Genomic DNA, 14,339 nt, shown 5'->3' with positions numbered 1-14,339 from the left:
AAATGAAGTTCAGAAACCTAGTACCACATAAAATAAAATGGAGCCTTAAATGAAATGTTAATGACTCCTAGAAATAAAAACTAAAAAAAAAATGAACCTACAATCTCAATATTTTTCCATTTTAATACCTATAAAATTCATTGGTTCTAAGAGATAATAAATAAGGTATCTTTATAAAAACATTTTTAAAAAAAACTATGAGCTACAGGAGCTAAATTACTTGAGGCAAACCGACATTGGTGCTACCAACACAAGCTCAGGCAGACAGCACTGTTCTGTAACACCACGGAATAACGCTGAGCTTTTCTAGTGCAATTCTCTCTATGAAAAGGACATTGTGCATGCTGTTTCACTGAGACAGCAAAATAATCCCGTGAAGTGGGGACTTTTAAAGGTGAGGAAACCGCTTCAAAGAATTTGAGTAGTTTGTCTAATTATAAACAGATATTAAACCCTGGCGCTGCTATTCAAACTGCAATCAGTCCACACCCTAACTCATTATGCTTTCCTGAGCACATCGCATACTTTTAATGGAAGTTCTTGTTTACATATGTCCATAACCCAACTAGTCATGAGGACCTAGTTTCTATGTTCTGTTCCCTGAAATCATTGTCCACTGTCCCAGCCGGAAGTGACTGCTCGCCATCTTGGAGATACTAAGATCTGTAAGTTGAGCATAATTAATATTTGTTTTGCACATACCATGATGGAGGCACTGCATTTTGCATTTTTCTTTTCAATGTACATCTAGAAAAGTAAAAATGTAAGTGTACGGCTTGTTGAATTTTCACAAAGGAAACATACCAGTGTAATCAGTATCCCGACCCAGAAAGAGAACATTACCAGAAAATCATAAACCCCCTTTTATTCCTTTCCTATCATTATTCCTACCCCCTATCCCCAAAGGTAACCATTATTCTGATTTATAAGAGCATACACTAGTTTAGGGGGCAGGTATTATTTTAAGGCTGTTATGTGTAATTTATTTAACACTCAAAACAGCCCTGGGCACAGAGTCTAAATAACATATCCAAGGTAACACAGCCAGTGAGTTGTGTAAAATTAGGACTGGAACTCTAGCAGTTAGCTGGGGAGACCACTCACATTCTAGACTTCTTCATAGCTCATGTGGCAAACATTACCTTATACCTGTTGTCTCATTTGCTGTGTCTATATCTTACCTCTCCCACACAGAGAGTAGGCTCTTAAGATACAAGGTTTGTATCTAATTCATGTTTGTAACTTAATTAATAGTAAAGGTAGTCTATAGAATATCTACTGAACAAATATTTTCCTGGTACTCACTAAATGAATAAATGAATGAAATGGAACAAATAAAAGCTTATTTGAAATGTTACTCAATGACACTCAAGAACGTTGGCAATATTAAAGTGACTTTTACCCATAGTTTAAGGCATTGATTTTATTTTGGTTTTATTTTATTTTATTTTATTTTATTTTTATAGTCACTGAAGAACACATTTCAGTAAGCCTCCATTTTTCAGTATCAGCATTTTTCAGTATTTGGGTGTTTTTCATTAAATACAGTCCCATAAGAAGTAAAAAAATTCATATGGAACATGTAATGTCTGACTGGATTTAGAAGGGTAGATTTTCCCTTAATATGAGTAATTTCTAGTTGGGCAGCATCTTTTAGCTCAGATTACAAAGTACTTAACTGTTTAATTCGCTTTCTCCTCTTCTGACATTTCTTATTGCTATAAGCAAGATGCCATTGGTAAATACTTCCCCATCACTTCCTCTGGAGGAGCAATTCTATTTAGTTGCCAAAATACATTCTCCTCCCAGGACGTACATTTCCATTAGTGTAAAAGATTAAGCTATAGAGGCAACATCAGTAAATGTCCAGGTTAGTCCTTCAGGGTGAATGCCAGTTAAGATTTTAGAGGTCAACAAGCTGAGCGCATTAGGACCCAGGGAGGTGAAGTGAGCTGACCAACGCCACACCAGCTTGCTAAAGGAATGGCATGCTATGAAACCCTGAGAACCACATGGTTTCACTCACATGTGGGATAGAAAACAAACTCACAGACGCAGACAACAGTATGGCGGTTACCAGAGGGAAGGGTGTGGGGAGTTAGTAAAGGACAGAGGGGCCCAAATATATGGTGACAAGAGATGATTTGACTTTGGGTGGTGGGCACACAAAGCAGTCTACAGATCCTGTATCAGAGAAATGTACGTTTGAAACCTATATGATCTTATAAACCAATGTCATCCCAATGAATTGTATTTAAAAATAAATAAAAAGAAACCCTGTCTTCCAAATTCTCAGCACTGAATTCATCCCACCCTTACTTAAATGGAGTATCTTCTCTCTAGTTGAAGACCAGTCAATGGACCATCTCTCCCAGTCCTGTTCTGTGTTCATGGTCTGTCTCTTCCTAATGCAGCCAAGGCAGGAGGGTGCCTTGCTCTAAACACTGCCCTTCTTGTCCGCTCACTAATAAGCTATGGACACCCCATGTGACACTGGCCACGTGGTAGTAAAACAGAAGTCAGAAACTGCTTGCAATTAAAAAGGATGTGTAAGTATACTACACAAGAGAAGTCATGGAGTCTGTGCTTCCACTCCATGAAGGGTTCCACTTGTGCCTCAGACTTTGATTGAAATTAAAGAGTCAAGCCCTGGCTGGATAGCTTGGTTGGTTAGAGCATCATCCCAAACAAAGCACAGAGGTTGCTGGTTCAATCCCTGGTCAGGGCACATACAGGAACAGACCTATATTCCTGTCTCTCTCACTTTCTCTCTCTCTCTCCCTCCCTTCCTTCCTCTCTCTATAAAATCAATAAAAATTTTAGGAAATTAAGAAATAAAAATAAAGAGTTGAGGTGGAGGGGGATAGAGAGGGAATAGATGTGATGAAGAAACACTTGACGTGGGGTGGTGAGCACACCATGCAATGTACAGATGATGTATTATAAAATTGTACACTTGAAACCTGTATAATTTTACTTACCAACCCCAATACACTTAATAAAACATTTTTAAAAATAAAGTCAATGCATCTATAATATATCTGCTAACTTTCCCCCACAGGATTTCAGCTCTCTCATAAACACAATGAAGAAACAAGGCATATATGACCTCAAAGGGGTCTTTTCAACTTTTAATATCTTCCTTATATGATCTAGGCTGGTGCTCCAAGACACTGAATGGTTTTTATCACTAACAACAGACATATTCACTTCATTCTTATGTACACAGACAGAAGCTATGTAGTGACAAAGTCTCTTACGTGCTGTACTACTCCCTTAATATCACAAACAAAATAGCATCTGGTATCAATCTTGTCCCACTGACTTGACTGCAGTGATTTAAAGCTTCCATTCTTTGAATTCAAAATCTAATTTTTGGTGTACTTTCTTTCAGCTGTCTTCATGGATTCTAAATGAGTTTCTGTCATCCTGACAGACTTAGATAAATTGAAACTTAACTAGGGAAAAAATGTTTTAAAAAAAACAATTTGGTTCTGAATAGAATAAATGTGATATATTATTTTGGTTATTTTCTCTCTAAATCGGCACCAGCGTCTCTGTATTGGTGAGCTCATGAGTGTGTCTGATGATCAACTACTTCCATAATTTACTGGCTGACAATAGCTTGTCAGAAAATTGCCAGGCTGATGTTGACTAAATCCATTAAACGTTATTCCTTTTCAAGCATGCTGACCTGAAGAAAAGACTCAGATTCTTCGTCCGGCATAACCTAAAATCACTGAGCATTTTAGCTATTATTTCCTCCAAGTGTTCACTTTAATTGAATGAGTAATCATTTTACGTGAAAATTTAAAAAAAGCCATTATGATAGCCAAAGGTGGGTGACAAGGCAATATTGTGATTCTTTCACTGGTAAGGAACCAGAATGTGGGGAAGGAGGGAAGGAAGGAGGGAAGGAAAGAGGGGAGGAAGGGAGGAGGGAAGGAGGGAAGGGAAAACAGGGGAGGGGCAGCAGGGGAGGGGGAGGAGGGGAGGAGAGCAGGGAGAAGAAGAGGGGGAGAAGGAGAGAGAAAGCCTTCTAAAGTGTTGAGTTCTCTCGAAGTACATAATATAATGATCCACATTTGTAAAGCAGTTTACTACTTAAAGGTAATGTCCCTTTTTCTTTTCCAAATCTCAAAATATACTTTAAGTACAAAGAGTTCTATTTCCAGATGGGGAACCTGAGGCTCCATGAGGACAAGTGACTTCATCCATGTCACACAGCTAGCTGATGGCAGGGCAGACACTGTGAGCATCAGGCCTCTGCCTCCTCAGCCCAGCGCATGTCCCATGTCATCTCACTGCCTGCGTCCCAGAGGTCTTCATTAATTCCACCAGGTGCTAATTAGATTCTCTGGCCATGGAGCTTCCCTCCGAGAGAGTTTTGCTGCTGATGCTGTTGATACTGTTCTCCTCCGAGCAACACTGTAATCTCTGAAGACAGCCTGGGATCCAGGCTCTCGCGTTTTGGTCTCCGCAAGGATGACTGTCCCTATTCCGTGCTGGTTAAGGAGACAAAGTCTCGCTACCCTCAAACCTGAAGAAAACACCTCCATTTCCAGAGGAGACGTGCTACGTGGGCACCCCCACCCAGTCTGAGTCGTTTTCCTTCTAATAGTTCATTTGCTATTTGTCCTTGGAAATGCAGTTAAATAATTCAGAACCTGTGTCGTTAGCTTTAAAATAGGAATATTATTTCTTTAAGAAGTAAATGAGCTAGTGCATGGAAAAGTATGTACATTATTAATGTTAACGAGATCATTTTCCAAAGGGAGAGCCGAGGTGCACTTAGAGCTTTCTTTGTGAGGACGGAGCCTTGTGAAGGGCGGGGTAGGCGGCACAATCTCTGTAGCAGATACTGTTGGCGCCCCCCTCCCTTTGCCTCAGGCCTCGCCGATCACCTACTTACACAGCTTCCTAAAGCACTCACTCTGATTTCTCTGGCATTCCTGGCTAGTGCTGGGGACCCTAGGGTTGCACCATCAGAGATCCCCTGGGAACTATCCCTCAGCCAATGAAAGGTGAAGGACAACTTTTTATATTCTTCTCCCCACGGTTGCAACCATTCTCAGGAATTCTTTTTTAACCACAATGTCAGTTGCACTACAATATTAATAATCTTGAAAAATAGGTTCCAGAGCAACTGAATAAATCACGTGGAAAATGTTCAAGTTCCTCTCTCTCCCCACATGCTCCCTTTGCAGCCCTGCCTCCGTGTAGCCGGTGTGGGCACGCCGACAACTAAGCGCAGTGTTTTATGGCTCTAGGAGAGGAATGAATGCCAAGGATGTATAAATATTAGGACGCTTCCTTCTATAAATCATAATGCTGAACTCACGGGGGTAAATCTCAAACAATCAAAGGAAATAGCTGCAGGATCTTCTCATATATATATATATTTTAAATGGTTGATCAGATGAAAGGAGGAGCAGATGGAGTAAAAAGGTGAAAATTTATTTTCATTCCAGAGACTAGAAAAATCTTTGTAGATTGTTTTCTTCATTTGCTTCCAGTTGGAACTAATTCATTGCTGGTCTCACGGGACATATTAAATGTCTATGACTAAGAAAATATCATTAAAGGTCTTTGTTCAGGTCCAGTGATCTATTTCAAATGTTTAGTCTATGTTGCTACACTAAGTTCATCAAAGCAAAAGATGTGTCTCAATACCACACCTGTATCTGTAAATCTAACTTTATCTGCTACATATGTATTACCCATACACTCACCAATCAACCACACACACACAATGTGTGTGTACCCAGCTTGTGTTGGAATCCTAGTTCTGCCATGATGATCTGAGTGACCAAGATAATACAGTTACTTAAATCTCCCTGTGCGTCAGTTCCCTGAATTTTTTTCCCTTTAAACAGGATGACAAACAGTACCTACCTCATAGAGAAATGACTGTGAGAAGTCTATCTATCTCCTGGCATAAAGCACTAATTAACATTATTTTAATACATATTCTAGGAACCTATATTATATACAATCACCAACACACATATATAGATAGGATTCATCCACTTTTGAAAACTATAACGGTATTCAGACAAGGATATGCAGATAGCATAGTAAGTAGACAATGTAACGTGGGTGAGGATGCCGATTAATCCTATGAAAAGGCAATCTCCCTCCTGTGGGGAGTGAAATGGGGCCTCTCTGGGTGCTCCATGGTAACTCCAACTTGGAATAATTCAAAGCCCTCATAGCACCACTTGAAATACGTCTTCCAAAAGCATCATTCAATTCTCCCTTTACAGGTCCAGTGTATTTGCCTCCAGTTGCAAAGGAAGTTATCAATCCCTTTAAAAGAAATGAGAAAAATAACAAATAATCATAGGCAGTCACAGTAATTGGAGCCATTTTCCTTCCTCCTGGGTGCCTCTGGGAAACTATTCCTTCCGTGATCAGCTTGCTGGTCTGAGATTGCTATACCGCACACACCTTATAGTTGCTCTATCCCAGAGTTGGGATATGGAGGATCTAATGCAAGAGCCAAGAGAAAACTCAATTCATAGGTTATTTCAATGCTTGGGCATTGTGGCTACTTAGGAGCCCTTCTGCCATATAACTTTTAGTAAAGACTATTGGGATTTCCATTACACAGAATTTAAATCATTCTCTATTGGGATACATGTAAGAAAAGTGCAGAATAAAAAGACAACAGAAGTTTTAAATCCTACCCATGCCTACTTCTCTGAACTTTCTCTTCTCCTTCCCTTCAGCCCAGAATCTGTTTTCTTGATAAATGTAATGCCTGGCAGTCCTCAGTGGTGTCTTTGCTGGGCACCCCCTGTGAACTCCTTGTATATTCCAGTATGATAAAATATTTGCTTCTTGTTGGAAGATTTCTATCCACGATATATTTATGTCAAGATAACTGCAGGGCTGATTTGGAGAAGAAGGAGAGCCCAAGGGAACTAATACTTATTTAGAGCCAAGGACATCTCATTTTACTTTGTGCACATTATCTTATTTAATCCTCATCTTAGTTCTCTGAGATGTCACTATCTTCACTGCATAATGGGGTAATCAGAGGCTTAGGTAGGTTGATTAATCTGCCTGGTGCCACATTGTGACACGTGGCAGTCGGGATTTGGAACCAGGCCCATCTTTCTCCAAGAGCCATGTTCTACTTTCACTGCCCTGCAGTCACAGCAGCAATTTATAGGAGAAAAAAAGAATGTGATGGCTGGGTTCACTGAATGTAGAAACATGCCCATGGCTATTTCACAGACACTCATTTTTATACACAAAAAGTTGTCACATGTAGAGGAGTAGTATGCAGTATCATATTCTTTGAAACTTCCTCCCCTTGTCCATCAGAAGCAGGGTCTTGTGCCCTCTCCTTGAATCTGGGCAGGGTTGTGACCACGTCAAGCCATATAGCAGGGTAGATGTGGTGCGGAGTGATTTCTAAGCAGGTGATAAAAGGCACTAGTATTTCCTCCATGTTTATTAAGCCACTTGCTCTAAGAGCCATGAACATAAGAAGTTTGACTTCCCGGAGCCGCCATGTTGTGAGGAAGCCAAGCCAGTAGAGATGCTTTAGTGGGCAATCCTTATCTGAGTCACCCCAGACCAGGGACCAGAAAGACGATTAAATATAGTACACCAGCCCTTTAGACACTGCAGTGGAGGATCCAGGAATTTTGAAACACAAATTGCCTCTACCCTATCCCTGCATGAATCCCTAACCTAAAAAAACCTGTGGGAATCATAAATGCGTAGCTTTAAGCGAAAGAATTTTGGTGCGCTTTATATGCAACAAAAATAATGAAGGCAAATACCACTTTGTTACTTAGCCATGAAAGGATGTAAGACGTAATTCCAAACACAGTAAAGAGAATAATAAAGCCTACATTGTCTTGAACTTAAAAGAAAACAAAGCTAAAATTCATGTGGTTCCTAAATATAAATCTACACAGAAAAAAAATAAAAAGAAACATAAAGGCTATTATTTCTAATTCTGGGAGGAATAAAAAAAAGAAAGAAAGAAGGAAGTTTCTTTCAAGTTAAGTCTTAAAAAATGAAAAATAAGTACTACTTTCATAAAATCAGAAGCAAACCATCATGGTTCAAAGGGAGGGGAGGGGTGGAATATAGCAACAAACTGCATAGCTTCTTCGAGAAAGGACACCTGGCCCAGAATAACCATAACCCTTCATCTGGGGGAGAGTAAGAGGTCAGACAGAGCCAGGGCGTTAAGAATTTGGAGTATCCTGCTTGGGAGTTTGCACAGATAATGGCAGACTCCTGGAGAGACTGAGTTTTGGAAAGACGTTTCGGATGGTCTGCAGATGAGAGATTGGAAGTCAGGAACCAGGCGATAGAAGAAATAATTCATAGGTTATTTCAACCTTCCAGATCACAGATGATTAAGACCCAAATAAAGTCAACATTGACAAGAAAGTAGAAAAGAGGAATAGACAACTATTTTTTAGGGAAAAACAAAGATAAAGTGAAGAATGGCACGAAGCACCAGGGAAAGTCACCCCAGCAGAAATGCCTGGCAGGAAGAATAAGATTTTCAGATACATTCGGTGTATTTTAATAATAAAGAAGCACTTTTTTTTCGATTTTCTTAGGTAAAGAATTCACGGTCACTGCTGATATGACATAGACTGGATTAGAGATTCTTTTTTATTTAACTTGCCTTGAGACTCCAAGTCCGCTGTGCTTTTGTGTTCCTTTTACATTTATTTCTAGACATAACCCTTGGAAATTGATTATTTTTTTTTATTTCTCATCTACCCACATCCTCTAATACAATTCATTTGCACTTAAAAATCATCATCTTCTTAAAATGGCCCGATTAATATGACATTTCTGCATTTTTCCATCTTGATGACAATAAATTTGTCATTGGAAGGCTGAAGGGCCGAGGGAAACTGGAGCAGGCTCTTGTTACACACTTTGTGTGACTACGTATGATTGCCTAACCAATGAAACACGTCGGCCGTACCGTAGACTCGTCACACGTCTCATTTGTACACTTCACGCAATCGATCTGATTATTTGTCATTTCTGGTTATTGTTTAGGCGAATACTTCAAGATAGATTTCTCACTCTAGTAATGAGGCTACAGAGCTGAGATAAATTTAAATTATGAAATGGGAAAAGAAACGGAATGGATGAGAGGAAAGATAAAATAGGTATTCATTCACTCGACAAACACTTATTGAGGACTGTTTGCCAAGCATTGGTTTACGTGCTGAGAGCACAGTAGCAAATAAAATAGACAAAGTCCCTGCCTCCAGGGAACTTCCTCTTGGAAGGAAGATAGAGTGAGAAAATAAGGAAGTAAAAGTCAAATATATTAAATGGTTACATGTACATTGGTGAGAAGGGAGAGGGACTTCTGCAGACAGAATGGTAGGAATGGCATGACATTTGATAAGTCAATTAAATCAGCAGAGGGAGGTGTAAAATGCAAATCATACAACTTTCTGGGGAGAAACCATGCCAGGCAGAATAACTGCAGACTCCCCATGGCAGGAGCATGCATGATTGACATCCTGGAGGGACAGTGAGGAGATCCGCCTGGCGGGAGAGGAGGGGTCTAGCGTTGGAACAGGAATTCAATCAGAGAAGTGACGGGCCCGGGGAGCTGTCAGATCGTGAATGATCTTGGAAGTCAAAGAAACACAGAGGAAATTAAAAGGAGCTTGTACTCACAACGTGGGTCCTGTATGTACTGCTGCCTAGCTCTGAGATCTGAACAGGTCACACAAACCCCGAGCCTTAGTTTTCTCTCGTCTTAGAGGTAAAATTGAATTATGCTCCTAAATTCCTGCAAGGTCAAGGGAAGATGATTTAATACTGAAATCTGTATAAAAAGAGTACTGTCTGAAAAACAGTAAAAAAGATTAGTTATTATTTTACATAATGCATGATGAGAACCTCAAATGTACTGATTTGGGGAGTGGAGAGTTGGGTCTATAGCCTAAACTTTCAAACAGCAACATATCCTGAGGACTCTTTGACCACAAAAATGAAAAAGTGTTCCCCATATATTTCTGTCTGGGCTCGTAAGAAATGGAAAAGGAGTGTTGGAAATGGAATGAAGAATGAGGAGAATGAACACGTGTACTTTCCCACCATCATTTCCTGCCTAAACCACTGGTCCATCATACCCCTAGCTTCTCCATGCTTCAGTGGGACACGCTGAGAGAGTAACAATAAATAAAATTCAATAGTAAATAATTATTCAATAATTATTAAGGAATCCATAATAATAAAGGATTAAATAATATATAATTAATACTATAAAATATTCAATAATAAAGTTACTCTTCTTCTTCCTGTCTATTTCTGCTTAATATTTTGTTAGAATCTGAGCAACAGCAAATATTTTTCTTGGACATCTAAAAGAAGTGGGCATCTCACTCATTTTGGATTCTATATAGTTTTTCCAGATTTTGACTTCAAGCTGTAAAGTTCAAGTCTTTGGAGTTTATAATTCCTGTCTAAGATGGCATCACTCTAAAAGTTTATTTGACATTTATAAATTTTCATAATTGTTATTTATGAATCCTGAGGTGTTGGTCTCTCCTTCTGCATTATTGGAAGGCCCTGGAGATTTCGTCTTGCCCTGCATTCAGTGGCTGGTGACAAGTGGGATGGGGTAGAAAGGACAAAGACAGGTGCCTGTCTTAAGTATTGCCCAAAACTGAGGTAATGGCCAGGGGCGCTCAAGTATCTAAGGGTCAAGTATACTCACACCAGCTCCCTGTCCTCCATCCAGTCAGAGATGCTGACCAATTAGATCAGTGTCTAAAAATATTGTGGAGCTCCCCATATTTCTAGAAGCCCACTTTACTTCTGGTGTATCTTCCTCCTACTTTTCTTTGAAAAACTTGAACTTACATCTCTCTCTTGTTTCTCTGTTCAGTGCCTTTATATTTAAGATGGGATAATATAATATCCTGTTAGAAACCTAATGGGGCCCTTTACTGCCTAAAAGAGTACTTCCCCAAACCCTTCTATGGGACATCACCGGGTGTTACATATAAAAAGTTTCCTTGGACAAATAGATATAGGAAATGCAGGGTTAAACCAAAATATTACTTAGCAAAAGAACTCTTAGATTTTCTTATAGCCAAATGGGCATTTTAGATGCCCAAGAAGAACAGTCAAGATCTTCTAATATATTGTACATTAATGGATTACATTTTTGAGAGACAAACCTAGCAGCCATATTTGTAAAACTTACATTGGGATATTCTTAGCTTACATTAGATTTCAAGATTTTTTCACAAACTAGTAAAATTTACTACTTTACAATCTAGTATAATTTTCTACTCTACCTTAACCCTAATCCTCCTCCCATTTCTCTAGTATTTTCCATGCTTCAACCACATAAAACTAACCCCTATTCTTTGAAGATACAGTGCTTTTAAATACCCTATGCCTCCACTACAGAGGGAATACTGACAGGTAACCATTTTGATGCAAAGATGATCTTTATATCTGTCTCAAATCAACCCCACAGCCTAGCATGGCCATTAACTCTTGATTACTAAAATGAATGAGAAACTGATATAGTCTTAGATATAGTCAAGCTAAAGATTACTCTTATTCCTCACATTTCTTCTTGCTTATTGCTTTAAATTCAGTATCTAATTTTCTAGGCGATATAAACAAGACCATTACATTTTGATGAAAAACTTTTATACTGGATCATTTTTTAGAGTAAGTGCAAGAATAAGCATCCTTTTGTCTAAAAGTGCACAATGTAAACTTTTCTATAAAATTCAACTTTCATTTTCTTCCACAATTAGAAATATCAGACTAGATGTCCATAAAGCGAATGTCACTGCTGTGAATCCAACGAGGAAAGCACAGTATCTAATAAAGATAGAAAGATAGAACATAGGAGAGAGAGAGAAAGACACGGGGGAGGAGGAAGCAGAAGTTTGTAAACATCAAACAATAGATAAACTCTTGAGCAACTTAGTGACACGCTATACACAAATAGAAAATTAGATGTAAAATTTGATCCAAACAGTTTTAGTTCTAGAAATTTAGCTCGAGGAAATAAGTGATAAGTATATTTCCTTTTTTAAACTAATTTATTAGATGTATAATTAATTCTTACACAAAATTAATCATTGGCAATTTAACGAATAATATTTAGCATCCTTTACTGATAGTGTGAAAATATGCACTATTTCTTTTTTCTATTGGGGTGACAGTGGTTAATTAAGTTATATAGGCTTCAGGTGTACAATTCTATAGACCACCACTTGTATATTGTATTGTGTGTTCCCCACCCTAAGTCAAGTCTCCGTCCATCACCATTTACCCCCCCTTTCCCTTCTTCCCCCTCCCCCAGCCCCTTTCCCTCCGGTCATCACCACACTGATGTCTGTGTCTATGAGCTTTTCTCCTTTGCTTGAGCCCTTCACCTTTTTCATCCAGCCCCCCAAATACTCTCCCCTATGACAGCTGTCAGTCTGTTTTCTGTATCTATGAGTCTATTTCTATTCCATTGGTTTACTTTTGTTTATTAGATTCCACATATAAGTGCAATCATATGGTGTTTGTCTTGCTCTGACTAGCTTATTTCACTAAGCATCATGCTCTCTAAATGAAAAATACTTGCTGCTTTAGTTGTAATAAGAGGATAAGTAGGGTAAAATAAAAACCACAGTGTTGTCCAACATTAGGGGACTCATTACATAAATGATAGTATTACATTATATAGATGTTTTATGTACCCATAAAAAAATAATAGCCTGACTAGGCAGTGGCACCATGGAGAGATTGTCAGACTGGGACACAGAGGACCCAGGTTCGAAACCCCAAGGTCACCTGCTTGAGCGCAGGCTTACCAGCTTGAGTGCAAGGTCGCTAGCTTGAGTATGGGATCATGGACATGACCTGATGGTGGCTGGCTTGAGCCTAAAAGTCACTGGCTTGAAGCCCAAGCTTTCTGGCTTGAGCTCAAGGTCACTGGCTTGAGCAAGGGGCCACTCACTATGCTGTAGCCCCCCAGTCAAGGCACATAAGAAAGCAATCAATGAATAACTAAGAAACTGCAACTAAGAATTGATGTCTCTCACCCCCTTGCTGCCTGGCTGTTCCTATCTCTCCCTCTCTCTGTTACTCTGTCTCTCTCACAAAAATAATAATAATAATATTACTATAGAGCCCTCTTTCCAGCTAAGTTTAAAAGTCACCAGGGGATTAATTCAGTCTTTACCTAACAATTTAACTCTATAGATGTACACGGTCTGTCTCCCAGAATGCCTTAACTTGGAAGGCGTCTGGACATTCTCTGAATATGGACTCCTTCCTTGCTCTGCACACCTCCCTTCAATGTCAGGACAAGTACAAGATGGAGAGCGGTGTACTGTCCCTCTCTTGCCTCAGGATTTCAGAAACCGAAGTGCTGAGATTCTTTGGGATTGGTTTGGAAGGAGAAAGCTCTTGTCAAGTGAACTGTGTCTGCTCTGCTTTGTGGTCCTGTTTGCGGGCCTGGAGCAGATGTGCAGGCAAATTCAATTTACCTTAATTCATCCCAGTTTAATTAGCAGCTGGGTAACTCCTGGCTCCAGGAAAGCAAGAAAGTGACAGTTTGCCTCGCACAGCATCTGTCCTGTGGAAACAACTTTCCCCTCTGGAACGCCACTCGATCAATAGATAAATCTCACAGTGTTGACACCAGAAGGGACATGCTTCTAATACCAGTTCATTCTAAGTAAAAGCACTGTCCTTGGTGTAAAGGAAAACTTGTGTCTTACGTGATAGATGTTGTGTTGTTAGAAATGGCAGATGTATGAAGACATCTTTTTCTACCTAATGCCTGACCTGTGGTGGCACAGTGGATAAAGCATTGACCTGGAACACTGAGGTCACCGGTTTAAAACCCTGGGCTTGCCTGGTCAAGGCATATATGGGAGTTGATGCTTCCTGCTTAACCCCCTTTCTCTCTCTCTCTCTTTCTCTCTCTCTCATTCTAACTCTCCTCTCTAAAATGAATAAATAAAAATTTTAAAAAAATAATCTTTAATCTTGAGAATCAAGTTTACATTTTCACATTCTCCATCATTTAATAAAATTTTCAGAAACCTATTTTTCCATCAGTTCTAATGGAAATCAATTTAAGATAGAGTGAAATGAACAAGATCAAGAGTATATATTATTATATTAACTAAAGGGTGAAATCTAGAGAACCCCCAAATAGGGATAAGACTAGTCACCTTCTTTACACCTTAAGCAACATCACTCAATTTCTCTTTTTAGCCACTATTTTTATTATGGTAAAGTAAAAATATCATAAAATTTACCATTTAAAAATTTTTAAGTGTACAGTTTAGTGATATTAA

The sequence above is a fragment of the Saccopteryx bilineata genome, chromosome 9 (genome assembly GCF_036850765.1).
Source record: "Saccopteryx bilineata isolate mSacBil1 chromosome 9, mSacBil1_pri_phased_curated, whole genome shotgun sequence".
NCBI lineage: Eukaryota > Metazoa > Chordata > Mammalia > Chiroptera > Emballonuridae > Saccopteryx > Saccopteryx bilineata.
Note: the sequence above shows the minus strand (reverse complement) of the source record.